At 43.1% G+C, this 18842-nt stretch overlaps 1 long non-coding RNA gene and 1 pseudogene across 1 annotated transcript in view; one reads left to right on the forward strand and one right to left on the reverse strand.

Annotated features, from left to right (window-relative positions):
• LOC137373019 (uncharacterized) overlaps window positions 1-18842 on the forward strand; it is a 241285-nt gene that overhangs the window by 81691 nt on the left and 140752 nt on the right. The window lies entirely within an intron of this gene.
• LOC137373017 (regulator of G-protein signaling 8-like) lies at window positions 4053-8403 on the reverse strand (annotated as a pseudogene).

Consider the following 18842-nt stretch of genomic DNA (forward strand, 5'->3'; position numbering starts at 1 on the left):
ATGTTGGCCTCTGTGGTGGGCCGCTGCCAGACCTGTATTCTGCCTCCCACCCCTCATCTCCCCCCAGCCACGGAGCCCGACATCATGGGCTTGGTAAAATCCAGCCCAGTGTGTGGGGAATCCCCCAACTTCTGGGTTCTACACCCTCACCAGCACCCGTGCTCCCAAATGAATTTGTGCCTCACATCTGGGGAATGGTAGCATTGTTGTAATGTTACTGGACTAGTAATCTGGAGACCTGGATAAATGATCTGGTGACATGAGTTCAAATCCCACCAGGGCAGCTGGGGGAATTTAGATACAATTAATAAATCTGAAATAAAGTACCACTTTCATTAATAATAGTTAGGCAGCTACTTAATTGTCGTAATAACTCCTGTGGTTCACTAATGTCCTTTAGAGAAAGAAATCTGCCATCCTTACCTGGTCTGGCCTATCTGTGACTTCAGACCCACAGCAATGCTGTTGGCTCTTAACTGCCCTTTGAAATGGTCTAGCAACTCATTCAGTTCTAGGTGGCTCACCAACACCTGCTCAAGGGCAATTAAGGATGGGCAATAAATGCTGTTCTTGCCAGCAATGTTTGCATCGTAAGAACAAATAAAAGAAACTTAACTACTGTGAGGTTAAAATCATGCAATGCAGCATTAATAATGCATTTACATGAACTCCCTCTATTCTAACAAAGCTGTCAACTGTTTATTTTATCCAGGTTAGTACGTTTCTTAAAATAGTGCTCAGGGCAATTTCCCTCAAAAACCAATTAAGTTATTTATTACCAATATATCAATATACCAATTTCATCCCAAATGAATCTGCTTATTCTCCCTCGTTTTCTGTAATAGAACATGATGACACTTTCAATATTTATTCAATTAAAACAATCAATATTTAGTTCTGAATGTTAATGGTCTGTTTATATCAGTTATTTTTAGCACTAACAGCCATTCTCTTACAGTTCTCAGTGTGTTATGCATCTGTCCAGATGATGCATTACTCAAACTATTTTTAGACTAGTCTATCTGAAACATTCTGCTTTCTCACGAAATGTTGTGGCGTCTGCATTGTTGTCAGATCTGTCACAGATTTACAATGAATTAATATTCTGTTGATAGGAATGTGGGAATACCTTTTACCAGTCATTAGCTGACGAGTTTTGCAGCTGATATTGGTGTAGCTTCTAAAAGAACAGAGTGTATCAGTGCCCAAATGTTGACTGAAGCCACAATGGGAATCCTTTATAAACTCCCAAAATGCAACTTACTGATCAGGGGTGACTGTCAGATCTGGGCAAGGCAGAAAGCAAAGGCAAAGATCTCCGATATTAAGGAAGGTGGTGCATCCACAGAAACTTTTGTCAGGCCGTTTGAATAAGAGAGTGATATTTAAATTGTCCGAACTTTAACATCAGTTTTATGCCAGATCTCAAAGTGCTTGATGCTGACACCATGTGGAACAAGTGGGTAAGTATTCTAACACTAATATCCCTCATCGAGATAAGTACAAAAATATACGAACAGGAAAGGGGGGAGAATGCAGGAAATAATCCTAGTTACTGTAGATAATGATGAAATACCTGTGGCAATATGGAAATGTTTGGGCAATTGACCACATCTCTGGCATTAATGCAAAGCACCAGTGGGAGTTCATATCCTGATTGTAACTGATAAAAAATTGCAGCTTTTTAAAATGGGAAATGTTTATAGCAGTGAGACTTATAGGAATGCAAGTCCATGGAAGTGGCTCCCACTAATTTGACAATTAAAAGAGGTGGTGTTACATTAATGGGGCAGATTTTCAGGCCCTGCCGAAGTCAGGAACAGAGGTGGATGGGGCCCAAAGATACCAGCACGGGCCGGCGTGCCAGTTTCCTGACCCCGTTTCCAGCGTCGGCCACTTTGGGGTTGGGACCCAGCAAGGCCTGGAGGCCCTCCCTGCTTGCCTGGGTGGAGGTACAGCCAAAGGTCGTTCTGTAGAGGATTGCCCCCACAGTAGTAGCCTGTATTTTTTTAAAATAAATTCTGAAAAATGTTGCTGAGAGGGCACCTTCATGTTGAAGCACTCTCTCAGTTACTTACCCTTTACTGCAGCCAGGTGCTCACTGAAGCTGGAAGGCCTCTGATTGGTCCTCGAGCTTCAGGAGTCTGCCCCCTAAATTGAACATGGTAACTGTCTCCATGCCAATTAAGGGGCGCCTTTGTCAAAATTCCAACCAGTGACTGTTTGCCCCTGACGTGTTCAGGACCTGGAAACAGTCCCGGCTCCTGTTTCCTGCCCCCAAAGTGAAAATTCAGCCCATGGTCTCGTGTACAAACACAGTGTAAACAGTCCTCTCCAGTTATCAGTTATCTGCTGCATTTCTCTATGTTCTTTGAACAATTAACCAGTCACAAGCTGCTTACACCTTTCTGGGATGGAGTCTTAGTAACTTGTACAATAAATTGCAATAGTGATTGCACCATTAGGTGTTCTGAAGCACTATGTATGAGCACTAACAGAAGGTGAGTAATTCTTCTTAACCTTGCTGTTCTGGATGTCACATTAACCGAGCAAAAATGATCAGACATGATCTTATCATTTTAATTTGCTAATCACAAGAAATGCAAAAACATCCTGCTGTATTATTTCCTGACACTGGATTACTTTTATGAGAATCCAGCCCAAAACCTAACTTAGTATTTCACAGAATCACAGAATTGTTACAGCATAGAAGGAGACCATTTGGCTCATCGTGTCTGGGGTAGCTCTCCGAAGAAGCAATTTGTGTACTTTTATGAGAAATAGTTTCCGTTCATGTGTGTGTGCAATTTAGAAATCTGCAGTTTTACAATAAAATCAAAAAGTACCTATCCCCTTTATTGGAGGAGATAACCACATGTTAATCCCAAATATAATCATTGCAGGCATGCTTTCCTGCATATGGTTACATTAATAGATAAAGAGTTAACAGTTTTAAAAATATGCTTTAATTTCTGTTTTACAGAATGCTGTACATTGACTACATCATGGTGTATTACGTTACACTCTTTTTATTGTTAATATGTTTTGCACATGGAACGGGTTGGCATCATGCATGCAGTTCCTGGCAGCTGTTCTGATTAAAAGCGTGGCATGGAGAAGAGATGGAGACCCCTGCCATGCAGTGGTACAAAGGAAGCCCAATAGTCTTTAGTCTCATCATTGCTAAAGCCTGTGATCTGTAGCCTATACCGATGGGATAATAATGTCTAGCAGTGGTCATATTGTGCTTTAAGGGCACAGAATCCCACACTGAAGAAACAGAAGTGGGGGTAGTTAAAATAACATACAGTACAGGAAAGAGTCAAGTACTAGGCCACATTTTTTATTTTCATTTAATATTTAGCAAAATTAGTGAACTAATTACTGAATTGTTACAGCACAGAAGGAGGCCATTTGCCCCATCACGTCTACCGCAGTGACTAGATGAAAAGATATGATCAACATTATTATTTATAGTCAGTATTATATCCCATTTGCTGAATATTGTTCATTCCCATAAGTCATTTATTGATTATAACTCAAGTCATGCTCTTTGATTACCTGATGATCATTAATTCTTCAGTGTGAACGATATCATTGACCAACTACAGACATCACGCTGGCCAATACAGTCTGCCAACCTGGAAAGGAAGGATCTAAAATGGTATAAAATAACTGCACATAGTTTGAACCCATCAAATACCTCGCGGGAGCTTCTACTCCTTAATGCTGTTGTGGAATGTGGGACCACCTTAAGAAGAGACCACCCTAAGAAGCTGTAAGTGAAGGTCACCGGAAGAAGTGATGCCATGTCACACATGACAAGGGAGTTGTGGGTAGCCCGACAGAGTGAGGTGTGTTTAAATGTGGCTATTGCAATAATTGTTTAAAGAAGCCCCACATTTTCTTTGGATATTACTTGTAGTCCTGTGAGACTTACAACAGTTCACATATAAAAGGAACAAGTAGTAATACAAATCCCCTGCTGAAAAAATAACTTTGTTAAATAACAATACAGGTGAGATTGGACGAAGAATGAATAGTCTTTCCAGTTTCATTGCAAAAGGAAATATTTTATTGCCTATTCATGAGCATCAGCAATTAGAATGAATAAAATGCCAGGATGTACCAAAAGTTGTGTAATCAATCCATACAAAATGTTCTTTGGTAATATTGCTGGAACAATTGCCTTGCCAGAAAATCTATCTGATCTAATAGGACATTTGATGATAAGGAAACTGTGTCATCTGGAATATTTGGCTTTTAAACCATAGCCTACGACTCACTCATCATTATATTCTTGTGTAGTTGATGACATCATCATATAACCAATACATTGCCAGAGGGAGGACAGACTTGGTGGCTGTAAGTCCCTTTGACCAAACGTTTGGCTGCCTGTTCTTCTTTGACTCAGTGTTAATTTTTGTCTGATTATGCTCCTTTGAAACATCTCGGGATGTCTTACCAGGTTAAAGATGCTATTAAAGATATTTTAAAAGAGTTTCACAAATGAAAGTTCCATGTAAATGACTTTCTGCTCTGCACTTTTGAAATGGCTAAAATCTAGGTTTATTCAAGCAATTGCAACTATCTTTCATTCTCAGCAATCATACATGATATTAATGATGGTCCCTGCAGAAGCCATCTTGCATGCACAGTTATTGTGGTAACAGTTCATGTATTCTGGTAGTTAACATCAGTGCATTGTATGGCTTCAGCCTTTCCATCACTTCCCTTTGTCTTTGCTGGTGAAAAGCTCCAGGCTACCAAAACACCAAAGTGCTTGTAATGAACTGAGGACAGACACTGCCATTAACTACAGCAGTGAATTTAGCACAGTCTATTTATGACGCACAGTCTTTCTAGTGCCATCATTATAATGCTAAGTTCAGAACGTTCCACTTAATATTAGAAAAAAATAGCAATAATAAATAAATACTCTAATCTGTTCACCACATGTTCTTTCTGCATCAGAATATTAGATAAAATTGGAAATGGAGCATTGTGCAAAGCAACCAAGATGTTCAGAATTGGGAAGCGTACACAAACATCTGATAAAACTGTTCCGCATAGCTTATGTTGCAACTGTCAAAGGAAATGTTTTCAGTTTATCTTTAAGATCCAGTCAGCATTATTAAGAGAGATCAGTTCATACTCCACTGTACAAAAATATTCTGCCTCTCTACTGAATCAAATTTGTCACAAGTTCTCTATGTAATTCTTCTTGTGAAGAAAAAACAATGGTCTTGATAATGGTGAGAGGTCTTGCAATTATACACATATGTCACAGCATTGGGAACTGTATTTGTCCCTGATGGTGGGCCGTACTCCTTGCCCTTCTTCTGAATTATCTTAACTGTGTCACGTACTGAGTCATTGTTCATTTGATATTGAGTTTCAGGTTTTATTTTCTGCTTCCTGGCAGATCCATGTCTCTAGCTCTATGCAGTCTTGTGGTGCACTCAGAATGAGCAATACAAAATTGAAGTTCCATACTTTGATTGCCTTGTTTTTGGGGCAGAACTCTTCATTTAACTATTGCTGTTGTTGCCCTGTACCTTGTTTATCAGGTTTAAGTAGGCATCAGATTTTAGGAACCTGGGGTAAGAGTCTTTCTCCATCAGACTGAAGATAATTTTCTGGGCCCCCTCAAAAGAAGCAGGGGTTGGCAGTAGAATACTTTTGCTGACCAAGTCTCTTGTGTTACCATCAATGTTGACCTATAAATAGAAAAGGACACCAGTTGAATATATTGCTCTCTATTTTCCCTCTTTGCAGCATTGGATGTTAAATTAATTATTTTTCTGGTCGAAGATAGTTCACTCTATACCCTGAGCAAAACTCAGATGTAATCATTAGACATCACTGGAGGATAAGTCGACCTCCCCAATGTCCATCTGTTCAGTATAACTGCTGAATCTCCCCATTTCATTAAAAACTGTCTATAGCCTTGAACCTTGAAGACTAATTTGAGGTCTGACAATCAGTCATTTCAGTTCTGCAAAACAGAGTTTGGACAAAAGACTTGTTATTCTAGTGTGAGGAAGTTTTTCTATTGGATGTTAGGGTTTATGCTGTCAGAGCAGTTCTCAGCATTCCCGGTGCGATAAATATAATCTAAGCCAAATCTATTTTTTAGGCTATGCCACATTCAAACTGTTGAGCTCAGATTGGTGTCAGATCTACTCCACATTGGCTTACATCAGCTGTGTCCATTGGTGAATGCAGTATACTGAATTGTTCTATGATCCTAAGTTTTATAATTGGAATATACTTAGTTACGATACTGCTGCAAATGCTTGAAGGGACCCAGTATGAACGCACCCACGAAGGACTTATGTGACATCTAAAAGAATGCGTTGGTTCTGCTATCTTTATTTATGCAGGTCAGACCAGATATTAAGTCTGTTGATGAAAAGAAAGACACTCACTTGCTTTGGGGCATCACTCTGTATGAATTCTGTGTAAATATGCTGAGCCTTGGAGCCTAATTTTGCAGAAGACTTGGTCTTCTTGTAGTCCTCACAAACTAGCCAGAAGTCAATGTTCTCCTCACTAAACTCTGATTTGAGGAAAGCTCTGAACGCAGCAAGGCCACCTAGAGGAAGAGAAGATAGCAATGATTATTTACTGTATTATTAAAGAAAAAAAGCCCAAAACATGTCATTGGCAGCAAACATCAAACCTTGAAATAAGAAATATCACTTACATGGATCAGCCAGGAGTACATCCAAAGACTTGGACCATTGCATTGCTTCCTCAAGAGTGAGGCTGTCAAAAGAAAAATGGAATGATTTAGAATATTTCATTCTTAAATTCAAAGAAACCTTTCACTTGTTTAAAATAGGTAATTTTTCTCTTTCTTATATTAGCAAGATAATAAATAATTTGGACAAAATTATTTTAAGAACACTGGAGTGTTGAACTCATCCATTTAAGTGAGTTTGATTCTGAAATGTTTATTTCTCTGGTGGCATAAATTTTTGCTCCTACAATAATGAAATACTCAGTCTACACTCTCTTACATTGCACAGATTCAATTTTATAATGCTTAACATTAGAGCAAATATCTGTCAAAGAGAATTCAGTGTTCAAAGGAATGAAAGAGGAAAAACTTACCCAATGGACAGGTTCAGTTTCGCTGACATATTGGGTACAAAATTTATCGATGGATGTTGAGAATCGGAGTTCAGTAGAATGGAAAACAGACGAGTCTTCAGGTCCTTGGCTCTGAGCAACATTTAAAAAAACAACTGTCAGTATTGTCAAAGGCAGATCTTATAATTAAATAAACTACAATCACTGGAATAAGAACAATCTGTTTAAGAAATGTTAATTGGAATTTGCTTCTTTCAGACTTGCTTTACTCATATATAAAGTTCATATGCTTTTCAAAAACAAAAATGTAATACAGCTAAATAGCAGTAAGTTACCTCGAGAACAGTTAGAAGTAAGCCACATGAAGAAAGTATAGTTTTAGGTGAAATGGAACAAGGTGACCTCTGCAGATGTGTTGCTGAAATGGCCTGAAATATTGATAGACTAATGCAAACAGACTATGCTTTCTAGATAAAGTCCTCTTTACCAAAGTCATTTTGAGCTCTGCTGATGTCTTTGTCTTCAAGTAATTTGCATTAATTTTCAATTTTAGATCTTAGTTGAAAGAGTAATATTTACATATTTTGACTAGCATAAAAAACAGCAAGGTATTTATCGGGAAGTACAACTCTAATTTGCATTATAATCTACATCTGCCTTTCTGCAGCTTGTAATTTTATCAATAAGCAAAGTAATTCCCAATGTATAGGAGAAATATTTGTTCAAAAACATTACACCTGTTTTTTTTTTAATGGTATCTGGATCCAATCATTACTTGGTTTGCTTACAAATATGTTGAAGAAAAAGAGCAAACGATATATGTTATTTATTTGAAAATGTGCCTGTTTAATGTTAAAGTACATTCGGGAGAGGGAAGCCAGTCGTGTTGCATAATACAAATCTACTTAGTAATTGTTGTAATTTAGAGGATCCTTAGAGTAATAGTAAGTTGATAATGCTTACAGATTCTTTGCTTTCCTTTTCTCTGTCACTTCAGTTCCAATAGTACTACTGTTGTTGACTTCTTTCAGCTTGGTTGAAGTGTTCAGGGGGAGCATGAGTTCAGGCATCTCTGGCTGATTGACTTGTCTTGGGTGATACTGCTTCATTCACTGTTCTGTACACGTTTCTTCTGATGTTTCCTGCTTCTCTCACATCTTACTGATATATAGGCAGGAGCTCATGGGGTTGGGGTGTGGTGAGAGGAGGGGGAAGTAATGTTTGTGCGATAGAACTGGGTGATGTGAATGCATGACACCACATAAAAGGAAGTTCTTTTTTTTGGGCCATTGTTGACGTGGCTGCTCAACCAAATAGCAGTCTCATGCGCATGTAGAACTGTAATCTGGTTTATAATTCATATAAGTGCAAGGTCTCAAGATCATGCAAATATTGTCCGTTTGCGTAAGCCTCATCAGAGACGCGACTAGAGAACCGTGTTTTCACTTGGATGTTTTGCTGCAGTTTCAAAATACGTGCTGGCTGGGCTTTACGTTACGGGCTGTGCTTTCAATGCGATTACTATTTATGAGCAGGACTTGTGCAGTTGGTAATGAGGTTGATAATGTGGTCAGTCGTTTTGTTAGTATCTGTGACTTTTATTGCACAGATATTTAGAAACCTAAAGGGCTCCAAAGCCAGTTTTCGAAGCTGCGCTGCAATTTATCGTCTGTCAGGTGATACAACAACAACAGCTTGCATTTATATAGTGGCTTTAACATAGCAAAAGGTTCAAAGGTGATATATCTGGGGTCGACGACCTCTTCCAGAGGAGAACTGACCATTCAGATTAAACATGCCTGCTGAGTTTCCCTACCAGACACATACTGCCCCTCCCACCACAATGGTACATGCCAGTCAAAGGGCTTGATGTATGGGTTCTTCCTCAAGCTGAACCTCTGCCTAGAGAACTACACAACACATTACTTCTTACAAATTCTACAGCACAACCCTACAGGGAGTGCAAAGGATTAATGCCACTGGGAGTCAGCTGTACAAAGTGACCCAACCCGGTGAGTGTGTGATGACTCCTGTCAACTCCTGTCCAACTGTGCTACATCCACCCTGTGTTGAATCATTTCGCCTGAGTGCGCTCAAAGATAATAGTATCTGACAGAAGTGGAGAAAATGAAAGTGCTACTTGCTGAGCACAAGAGATAAAGTTTAAAAAATGTACTATGTGGACTTTTGTTGACCACACTCTGCTACATCTGCTGAGAGTAGCCATACTACACTAGGGTACATGATGTGCATTTGATTCTCAGATACAGATAACAGCTTTCTTGTACCTCTGTGCAAAGGAGGGTGGAGACTAAGCAAAGGCCACAAAGCTATTTTTGTGCTTTGCCCTGGGTACAGAGGTTAATGGAAGGGCACATGCTTTGGTTTTCTTTTGTGGTTGCAAAGACTAAAAGGACATCAAGCTCATGTTCTACTTTACAAAGGACATGTACTGAAGGGCACGTAATGCTGATAAATGTACCCAGATTACAAGTGATCCTGTATGATGGGATTCTTTGAAGAATAATTCACCTCTAATTAATTAATAGTTGCACGTTTTTCTTAATTCAATCCACTCAAACTAAAAGTGATACAACAGCTGAAATCTGAATCTGCTTGCATTTTATTCACAACCTGGTGATAGATACTCTGACTTCCCGTATGATGTTACACTGAAAATGGCACAGCAGGAAAACATCCCAAAGCACTTCACACAGGAATTTGAAATGCAGTTACTTGTGGCTATTTGGGTAAACAGCAATGAGATGAATTACCAGTTAATCTGTTCTTGGGGGTGTTTGATGAAATGCCAAGTGTTGGGAGAAATGGCAAGTGGTACCTCGGTTGGTTGTCTTGGTAGCAGGAAACCATTCCATTTTGCCCCTTATAATGCAAAAGTAGATCAGTAACTCTCGAGTGGTCTCACTTTGGGCCTAGTGAAAATAATTCAGAAAAGAAGTCCTTCACCTTGCACTCTTGTATCAGAGCCAGATAGTCATGGATTGACTCTGTGATGGAAACGAGGTTGATAGTCAAGTGAAGTACTCAGGACAGCAATGTCCTTCAGATAAGATGGTAAAGGTGAGATGCTGCTGTTCAAAGAAGACAAGGAAGTTCTCCTGGCATTCTGGCCAACATTCCTCCCTAAACTAATATCACCAAAACATGGTTGATCACCTCATTGCTGTTTATTCACATATCAGTAACTTCAAAGTAAGTTGCATGCAAAGTGCTTCTGAGAGAAATTATAAGGTGCTATTTTCTTTTCTTAATGTTTAAACAGTGGCAGTAAGTGAACCTCTTGTGCAGATCTTTGTGATGTAGCACTCCAGTGACTCCATCAGTTCACCCTGCATTTTATTCTTTCCTTTACCAGCAATGCCTCGCTTCCCATATAATTGTTCCACAAGATTAGAACTCCTTTTTTTGTCCATCACACTCCATACATCATGAATTCCACACTATCAGAAGCAAGCTGATTAAGTATTAGTGACTTGAGTGTTTTATGAAGTGGAAAAGGCAGCAAAGTTTAAGTTTAGTTACAGTAAAAGGGGTTGCTGGATTTGAAATGACTCCATTTGCAATTTAGGGTCAAAGGCTGTGGGTCTTTAATCTCTAAAGATTTCTATTCTTTTAGCTCGCAATCCTGAGACTGATTATATTGCACTGCACACAACCCCGAGACGCCTACACTGACTACATGAAAGCATCATACATAAATTTTACAATCCTAACACTGACCACATGACAGCATTGTACACAACCCATGTATCTCTGAGACCACAACTGAACTTCAATTTGATACATTCTCTGTGTCTTCAGAATATGGGCTTGACCAAAAAATAACTGATCCCTGCTGGAGGTGAGGCATTTATATGGGGGAAGAGTGGGAAAATTGGGTAGTTCTCATGCATCTCTTAGTGCCTGGGTACATAGTGACAATGGCAGAGGCCCGGGTACAAGATGCCTGCAGGCTGTCTCAGTCAGGTAACAGTGGATGACAGGATATGACTCGATGGTCTACAGTGTGTAAACAAACTTCTCCTCAGAGTTTTCTTCCCCCTATGTAGCGAAGTGTGGACCTTCGTTTCATGTTCCTCGTGGTGACCTGCTTGAGATCAGGGACCTCGAGCCAGCACAATATTGTGCAGCTCCATTGTGCTGCACTATTCCACCACCCTTGTCATACCCGCTGTTCAATATGACTTAGTGTAAACATTCTTTAGACAATTTTGGATAGGAAGAGGTAGCATTAAATTTAGATGATGAATAATATTCTTTCCTTATGTTTCATAATGCATCCCATTTATGTCACAACACACCTAAACTTCTCAAATTTCTAATAAGGAAAATATTTAGTCCATGATTTTAAGTAGGCAGCTTAGAATGTAGGCCACACATGCTACCAACAACAAAGGCTGTACGCGGTTGGGCTACCTTGACCAATTGAGAAAAAGGAACTGACATTGCAGGTTTTGTGTCACTGTGAACACTGGTGCTCTGTTTATAAACAAAAGTACATCTCATCCCCAATGGAAAAGATATAATTATACTGCCCTTCAGGCAGCTTGACAATGCAGGACTTAGATGCAGTTTAAACATTACAGAGCCTGTTACTTTTGTCACGCAGGCCCCCACCTGCCAAGAATGAGGCACATTAATTTCACCACATAAACATTGATTTTTAAACTGTTACTGGAGTAAAGAAAGAACTTGCTTTTAAAAGAAAAGCACCAAACCCTTGACTGGAAATATATTTGCATATTTACAGACAATGCTTAAAAGGGACAAAAGACCATTCCCTGGCACATTCAATCCACAATGGACTTTTGATTACCAGATGTTGAGGGTAGAGGAGCTTGCATTCCAGGTTGACTGTTAAGATGGCCAAATACACAAACAGACGTAGTCAGACCAGTTTAGTCACATGACTAACTGGCTGTTGGAGGTTGTTTTTGAACTTGCCACAGAGAATTTGAACTCAGAAAGCTCCTGGACTGAAAAGACCTCTCGTGGCTGGCTTGCTACAGCCTCTCCTGTCTGCTCTCATCTCTCTCACCAGCCTCGGAATCCATTGAAGACATATGAACCTCGAGAGAGAAAAGTCTCCTACAGCGAACAAAGTTTAAGAAGAATACTGGGCCCCAACGAAAAGCAAGATCTACCTACAAGCAAGGACTACAGCGAGCTCGAAGCACACAAACAAAAACCCCTCTTCAGAGATGCCTCAAACCTTTCTACTATTTTTCTTCTGCTCCTTTCTATCTGTATTTGCATGTGCGTATCGCTTATGTATGCTAGCATGGGGTGCAGTGTGTATACACGGGCATGAACTGACTTAGAGTTTAAGTTTTAATAAATGTCACTTTTCTTCTTTAAACCTAAGAAAGCCTGTTTCTGCCCATTTCTTTGCTTTATAATTGGAAAGCGGTGAACAAGGATTCACCAAGGGGGAGCTCAAAACATAGTGTGTTTAAAAACGAAACCCTGTTACAGTAAGACCAGGTGAAGGCTGAAAGGGAACCCCTAGACACCTTTCTCACCTGCTCGTAACACTTTTCTGTTCTTTCAGTGATCTGATTCGTTGTGCAACTAAAAGAATCATTATGAGGATCCACAGATGCTCAATTGTGTTCTAACACCAGAGCAGCTATTTTCGTTGCTCACTTATTGGTCAGGATAACATGTATAGGAAATGTATTTTGGTTAAAAAAACATTGAGAATCAATACTATTGGCTTGTGCCTGTAGTTGCCTATACTGCAAGTTTCTGATCTCAGCCAGGCTACTGGGATAAAGGTCTGAGCAGAGGTGATCCCCTGTCCCATTGAAGAGGGAGGAAGGGGAAAAGGGCTCTCAGCAGGAGGTCATATCCACCCAGGATGTTCAGGGGGCAATTTCCTACCTGAACCTCAGTGAGGAACAATCAATGGTATTTAATGTAGGCGACGAGGGTCTCACCTGCCAGCTACCTTTCGGGTAGGCCCGCTGAATTAAGTGCCAATCAGGCACTTAAATGGACAGCGGCAAGCCTTCCCCGGAATCAAGGACCCTGGGGGCAGATATCCCGCCCACTGAGAGCTCCAACCAATCACAGGCCAGCAGCTCTTTTGCTCAGCAGCACCACCAGTGAGGCCTGGGTCAGCGCTGGATCCTGGACTCAGGTGAGTGATGGCAGGAGGGGTTTCATAGACTGGGGGATCACAGGGGAGGGGGGTATAGGGGGGTCAGCAGCAAGGGAAAGGGGGTGGCTCTCAGTGTGCCCCCCCCCTTCCTGATGGCAGGTCCATTGATCAGCTACTTTGAATGAGTGACCTCACCCCCATGGAGCAGGCAAACAACCCCACGCAGGTTTGGATGTCATGCTCCCCGCATGGCGACAGGTCTGCCAGCCGCTAGGTTAATACCAGTGGCGGTGGGAAGAGGCTCTTAATTGGGTATTAATTGCCCCTTAAGGGCCTCAATTGGCAGCGGGGAGGGAAGACTGTCCTCGCTGAAATTCTACCACCTGCTGCCGCCACAGCTGCAAGATCAGAGCAGAGCAAGGACGGCATTGTCAGTGGCTGTGAAGGTGACTGTGACCGTAAACTTTTATGTGTTAGTGGTAGGAGGGCAAATTCTGCCTTCCTGAGAGAGGACAGGAGGGTCGTGCTCCATGAAGCCACTGCCACTCCCATGGGGCAGCACCTCAGCGGTAGTAGTTATCTTTTGGATGACAGATTGCTGGACTGCTGTGACACCTGCATGCCCCTTTGAATATTGCCATTGGCACTCTTGATAGCAGCAGTCTGGGCTTGTATGGCAGCAAGTTAATCTTGCATTGCAGCACCCAGACATTGGTCTGGATTTTGTTCCCAGCCCAACGTTGGGTTCCATGGAGGGGTGGCTGAAAGATTGGAGTGGCAGCTGCCGCCACGGAACCCGACGCCAGGACTGTTGGACCCGATCTTCCCACAGATGGGGAAGCACCGTGGCGGCCCCTCCACTGCTCTGCAATGGGACCTGATTTAGCATATTTAAATAACATATTTGCATGAATTAAGATATAAACCGCAGCGATCTTACCTTCAGTTCCTGATCCTCATCGCGATGAGCGGCACTCAAGCGCCTTCACTTTCCCGTCCAGGGAAAGCTGGTGCCACCGAGATGAGGAAGGGGTGAACTCTGCACTCTGATGGGTGGGGGGAGGGGTGAAATCTGCACTCTGATGGGTGGGGGGGGGGGAAGGGGTGAACTCTGCATTCTGATGGGTGGGGGGAGGGGTGAACTCTGCACTCTGATGGGTGGGGGGGGGAGGGGTGAACTCTGCACTCTGATGGGTCGGGGGGAGGGGTGAACTCTGCACTCTGATGGGTGGGGGGTAAGGGGTGAACTCTGCACTCTGATGGGTGGGGGGGGAGGGGTGAACTCTGCACTCTGATGGGTGGGGGGGGAGGGGTGAACTCTGCACTCTGATGGGTCGGGGGGAGGGGTGAACTCTGCACTCTGATGGGTGGGGGAGGGGTGGGGGGAGGGGTGAACTCTGCACTCTGATGGGTCGGGGGGAAGGGGTGAACTCTGCACTCTGATGGGTGGGGGGGGAGGGGTGAACTCTGCACTCTGATGGGTCGGGGGGAAGGGATGAACTCTGCACTCTGATGGGTGGGGGGGAAGGGGTGAACTCTGCACTCTGATGGGTGGGGGGAAAGGGGTGAACTCTGCACTCTGATGGGTCGGGGGAAGGGGTGAGCTTTGCACTCTGATGGGTGGGTGGGGGGGGGGTGAAGGGGTTAACTCTGCACTCTGATGGGTGGGGGGGAAGGGGTGAACCCTGCATTATGGTGTACTGTTTGCAGGGCTGGCATTCTTTTATAAATGGTGTCAGCACCTGCTCCTTCAACAGGTGATGCCGTGAACGGCATTGCCGAGGCTGCCCCCGCTATGCGATGGGGGTGGTTGCCATGGATATCATGGTCATCAATGACCTTCCCTCCATCATAAGGTCAGAAGTTGGGATGTCTGCTGATGATTGCACAGTGTTCAGCACCATTCGCAATTCCTCCGATACTGAAGCAGCCGTGTCCAGATGCAGAAAGTCCTAGACAATATCCAGGCTTGGGCTAATATGTGGCAAGTAACATTCACACCACACAAGTGCCAAGCAATGACCATCTCCAACAAGAGAGAATCTAACCATCTCCCTTTGACGTTCAATAGCATTACCATCGCTAAATCCCCCACTATCAACATCCTGGGGATTACCATTGACCAGAAACTGAACTGGACCAGACACATAAGTTCTGTGACTACAAGAGCAGGTCAGAGGCTGGGAATTCTGCAGCGAGTAACTCACCTCCTGACTCCCCAAAGCCTGTCCACCATCTACAGGGCACAAGTCAGGAGTGTGATGGAATACTCTCCACTTGCCTTGATGGGTGCAGCTCCAAAAACACTCAAGAAGCTCAACACCATCCAGGATAAAGCAGTCTGCTTGATTGGCACAAACATTCACTCTCTCCACCGCCAACACACAGTGGCAGCAGTGTGTACCATCTACAAGATACACTGCAGCAACTCGCCAAGGCTCCTTAGACAGCACCTTCCAAACCCGCAACCTCTACCACCTAGAAGGACAAGGGTAGCAAATGTATGGGAACACCACCACCTGCAAGTTTCCCTCCAAACCACACGCCATCCTGACTTGGAACTATATCGCTGTGTTCCACTGTTGCTGGGTCAAAATCCTGGAACTCCCTTCCTAACAGCACCGTTAGTGTACTTACCTCACAAGGACTGCAGCGGTTAAGAAGGCAGATCACCACCACCTTCGCAAGGGCAATTAGGGATGGGCAATAAATGCTGGCATAGCCAGCAATGCCCACATCCCATGAACAAATATAAAATATTTGTAAAATGGGCACCCGCGTGTAGTTGCATTGGCACGCGGTGCGGGTCCCATGGGGGACATCCTCCATGTTCCACACCTGCCTCCGCCTCTGGCGGCAGGAATACCAAATCCAGCCTGTTATGTGGTCTCTGCTTGTCCTGCAATAGAAGCTGAGACACCAGCTGTCACACACTGCTGCATGGCTGGATCTGTAATTGTGCTCATCGAGTTGGCCATCGCTTCCATGCTGGAAAGGATGGGGCTCCAAGCTCTCTGCAAAACTCTGTACCAAGTTGTTGATGGACTCCTCCATACTCCTTGACAGTGACCGCAGGCTTTCTGGCAGGCTTCCCAATGCACCAAGTGTTTCATTGTGTACACCCACCAGCCTTCTTCTGTAGGTTGCCCCATCAAAGTGCTTGTCTGAGTCCTTTGCAGCAGAACCCTTCCCAGTTATGTCCAATCCACACGACGTGCAGATCCCACCTCCATACTATCCTCTAAATTACGTGCAGTGTCAGTATCTGAGTTGATGCCTGTGAGTGTGAGAGCGAGTGACAATGTTTCTTTTTCCTTTTAACTGTTGTTGTTCCACCACTGCCAGGTGGCAGTTCCTGAGTATCTGACACGAGAAAGGCACAAGGGTAGGGTTGTGGTGAAGGGAGGAGGAAATAATGAGCTGCCGGCTTACACCATCTGAAGCTTGCAAATCAAAAGAGATTGTGGGATGTGTGAAGCAGGATTAGGTATAAGAATGCTGCCACCTTCTATGATTTCAGCCTTGACGCTGGCCACTGTCTCAGCCATGGGTGCACCAATGTTCTTCATGGAAGTAAGGACATGCAGCCAGGTAAGTGCTGCTGCCTCCAGTTATGCCCCACCTTGTCCTGCAAGAGAGAGGAAAGTGTGTCAGTGGGTGTTGTATAATGTGTTTGGGTGATGTGGCAGTCATGTTTGAATAGCTGGCAGTGTGTGTAAGCTGGGAGAAGTGAGTGTGAGGCTTGCAGCAATACCATGAATGTGAGGGTGAGGTGATGCTATGAATGTTAAGTATGAGTCATGATCGATAGAGATTGTTGGTAGGTGAGTGATGAGAGATTGGTCCATTGAGCAGTGTCTGAGGCTAGTGGTGCAGTGATATGGCATTTGAAGATACATTCACTGACCTAAATCACTTGTGTGAGTCCACTGTACTTTTTGCAGCACAGCATCCAGGTACTCAGGGTTTGATTCCTAGCATTCACCACCACAGCTCTCTGGTCCCATTGCCTTCACAATTGTCTGGAGGGCCTCATGTTTCTCTGTGGATAGATCACATCTCTCCTCCTCTTCACCTCTTCCATCAAGGCATCCAGTGCAGCATCAGAGAAACTTGTAACATGTGCTCTCCCCTGTTGCATCATAATTCACTCTTCTTCCTGCTCAGACTCATGTGCAAACAGTTCCAGCAACTGCTCCAGCCAGAATGAACCACCCTTTAAAAGGTGCAGGCTAGCGTTAAGTGGTGCTAGCCTCGCACAAACATGGGACCCCTGACGAGGCGTGCAGCTACTCAACAGCATGGTTAGTGCTGGCTGAATGCTGCAATCACGTACATTAACAGTAGCACGAAGCTGGTATGCTGCCTGCATTGGAAGCAATAGGCACAGGTTAGTCATGCATTGTCATCCCCATGCCCGCTTTTGGGGACCATCAAATTTTGCCTTCCTGATGTCTACACACCAATTTGCACCAATCTGTCACTGTATATAATGTCATCATGTCATTCTTTATCACACTCCTGGTGAACCATGGATGCACGCTGTTGATATCTAAACTGTGAGGAGGATAATGTAGAACTTCAAAAGGACATTGTCAAGTTGGTGAAATGGATGGACAAGTGGCAGATGAAGTTCAATGCAGAGAAATGTGAAATGATTCATTTTGGTTGGAATAACATGGAGAGCCAATATAAATAAAGGGTACAATTTTAAAGGGGGTGCAGGAGCAGAGTGATCTGGGTGTATATGTGCATGTCATTGAAGATGGCAGGACAGGTTGAGAGAGCAGTTAATAAAGCATACAGTATCCTGGGCTTTATTAATAGGGGCAGAGTGTACGAGTGAGGAGGTTATGTTGAACTTGTCGAAGACATTAGTTCGGCTTCAGCTGGAGTATTGCATCCAGTTCTGAGCGCCGCACTTTAGGAAAGACGTGGGCATTGGAGAGAGTACAGAAAAGATTCACGAGAATGTTCCGGGGTGAGGAACTTCAGTTATGAAGATAGATTGGAGAGGTTAGGACTGTTTTCTTTGGAGAAGAGAAGGCTGAAAGGTGATTTGATAGAGGTATTCAAAATCATGAGGGGTCTGGACAGAGTAGATAGAGAGAAACTGTTCCCACTCGTGAAAGGATCGAGAACGAGAGGGAACAGATTTAAAGTAATTGGTAAGAAAAGCAAAAGTGACATGAGGAAAAACTTTTTCATGAATCGAGTGGTTAAGGTCTGGAATGCACTGCCTGAGAGTGTGGTGGAGGCAGGTTCAGTTGAAGCATTCAAAAGGGAATTAAACTCTTATGAGAAGGAAGAATGTGCAGGGTTATGGGGAGAAGGCGGGGGAATGGAACTAAGTGAATTGCTCATTCAGAGAGCCAGTGCGGACATGATGGGCCGAATAGCCTCCTTCTGCGCCGTAACAATTCTGTGATTCTGTGATTCTATTAAGATTGAGAACAATAAGGAGCACTTTTGAAGCTGTTTCGAACACTTTAGGATAGAGCCAAAAGACTATAAATTGGGCATGTGATGCAAAAGCTGAAGTATACCTTGAGTTGCTATGAGATCCTCAGCATCTCAATTCAATGTCAGTGTGAGAGCCTTTGGGAAATTCACCACTTCC

The sequence above is a fragment of the Heterodontus francisci genome, chromosome 8, assembly GCF_036365525.1.
Source record: "Heterodontus francisci isolate sHetFra1 chromosome 8, sHetFra1.hap1, whole genome shotgun sequence".
Taxonomy (NCBI): domain Eukaryota; kingdom Metazoa; phylum Chordata; class Chondrichthyes; order Heterodontiformes; family Heterodontidae; genus Heterodontus; species Heterodontus francisci.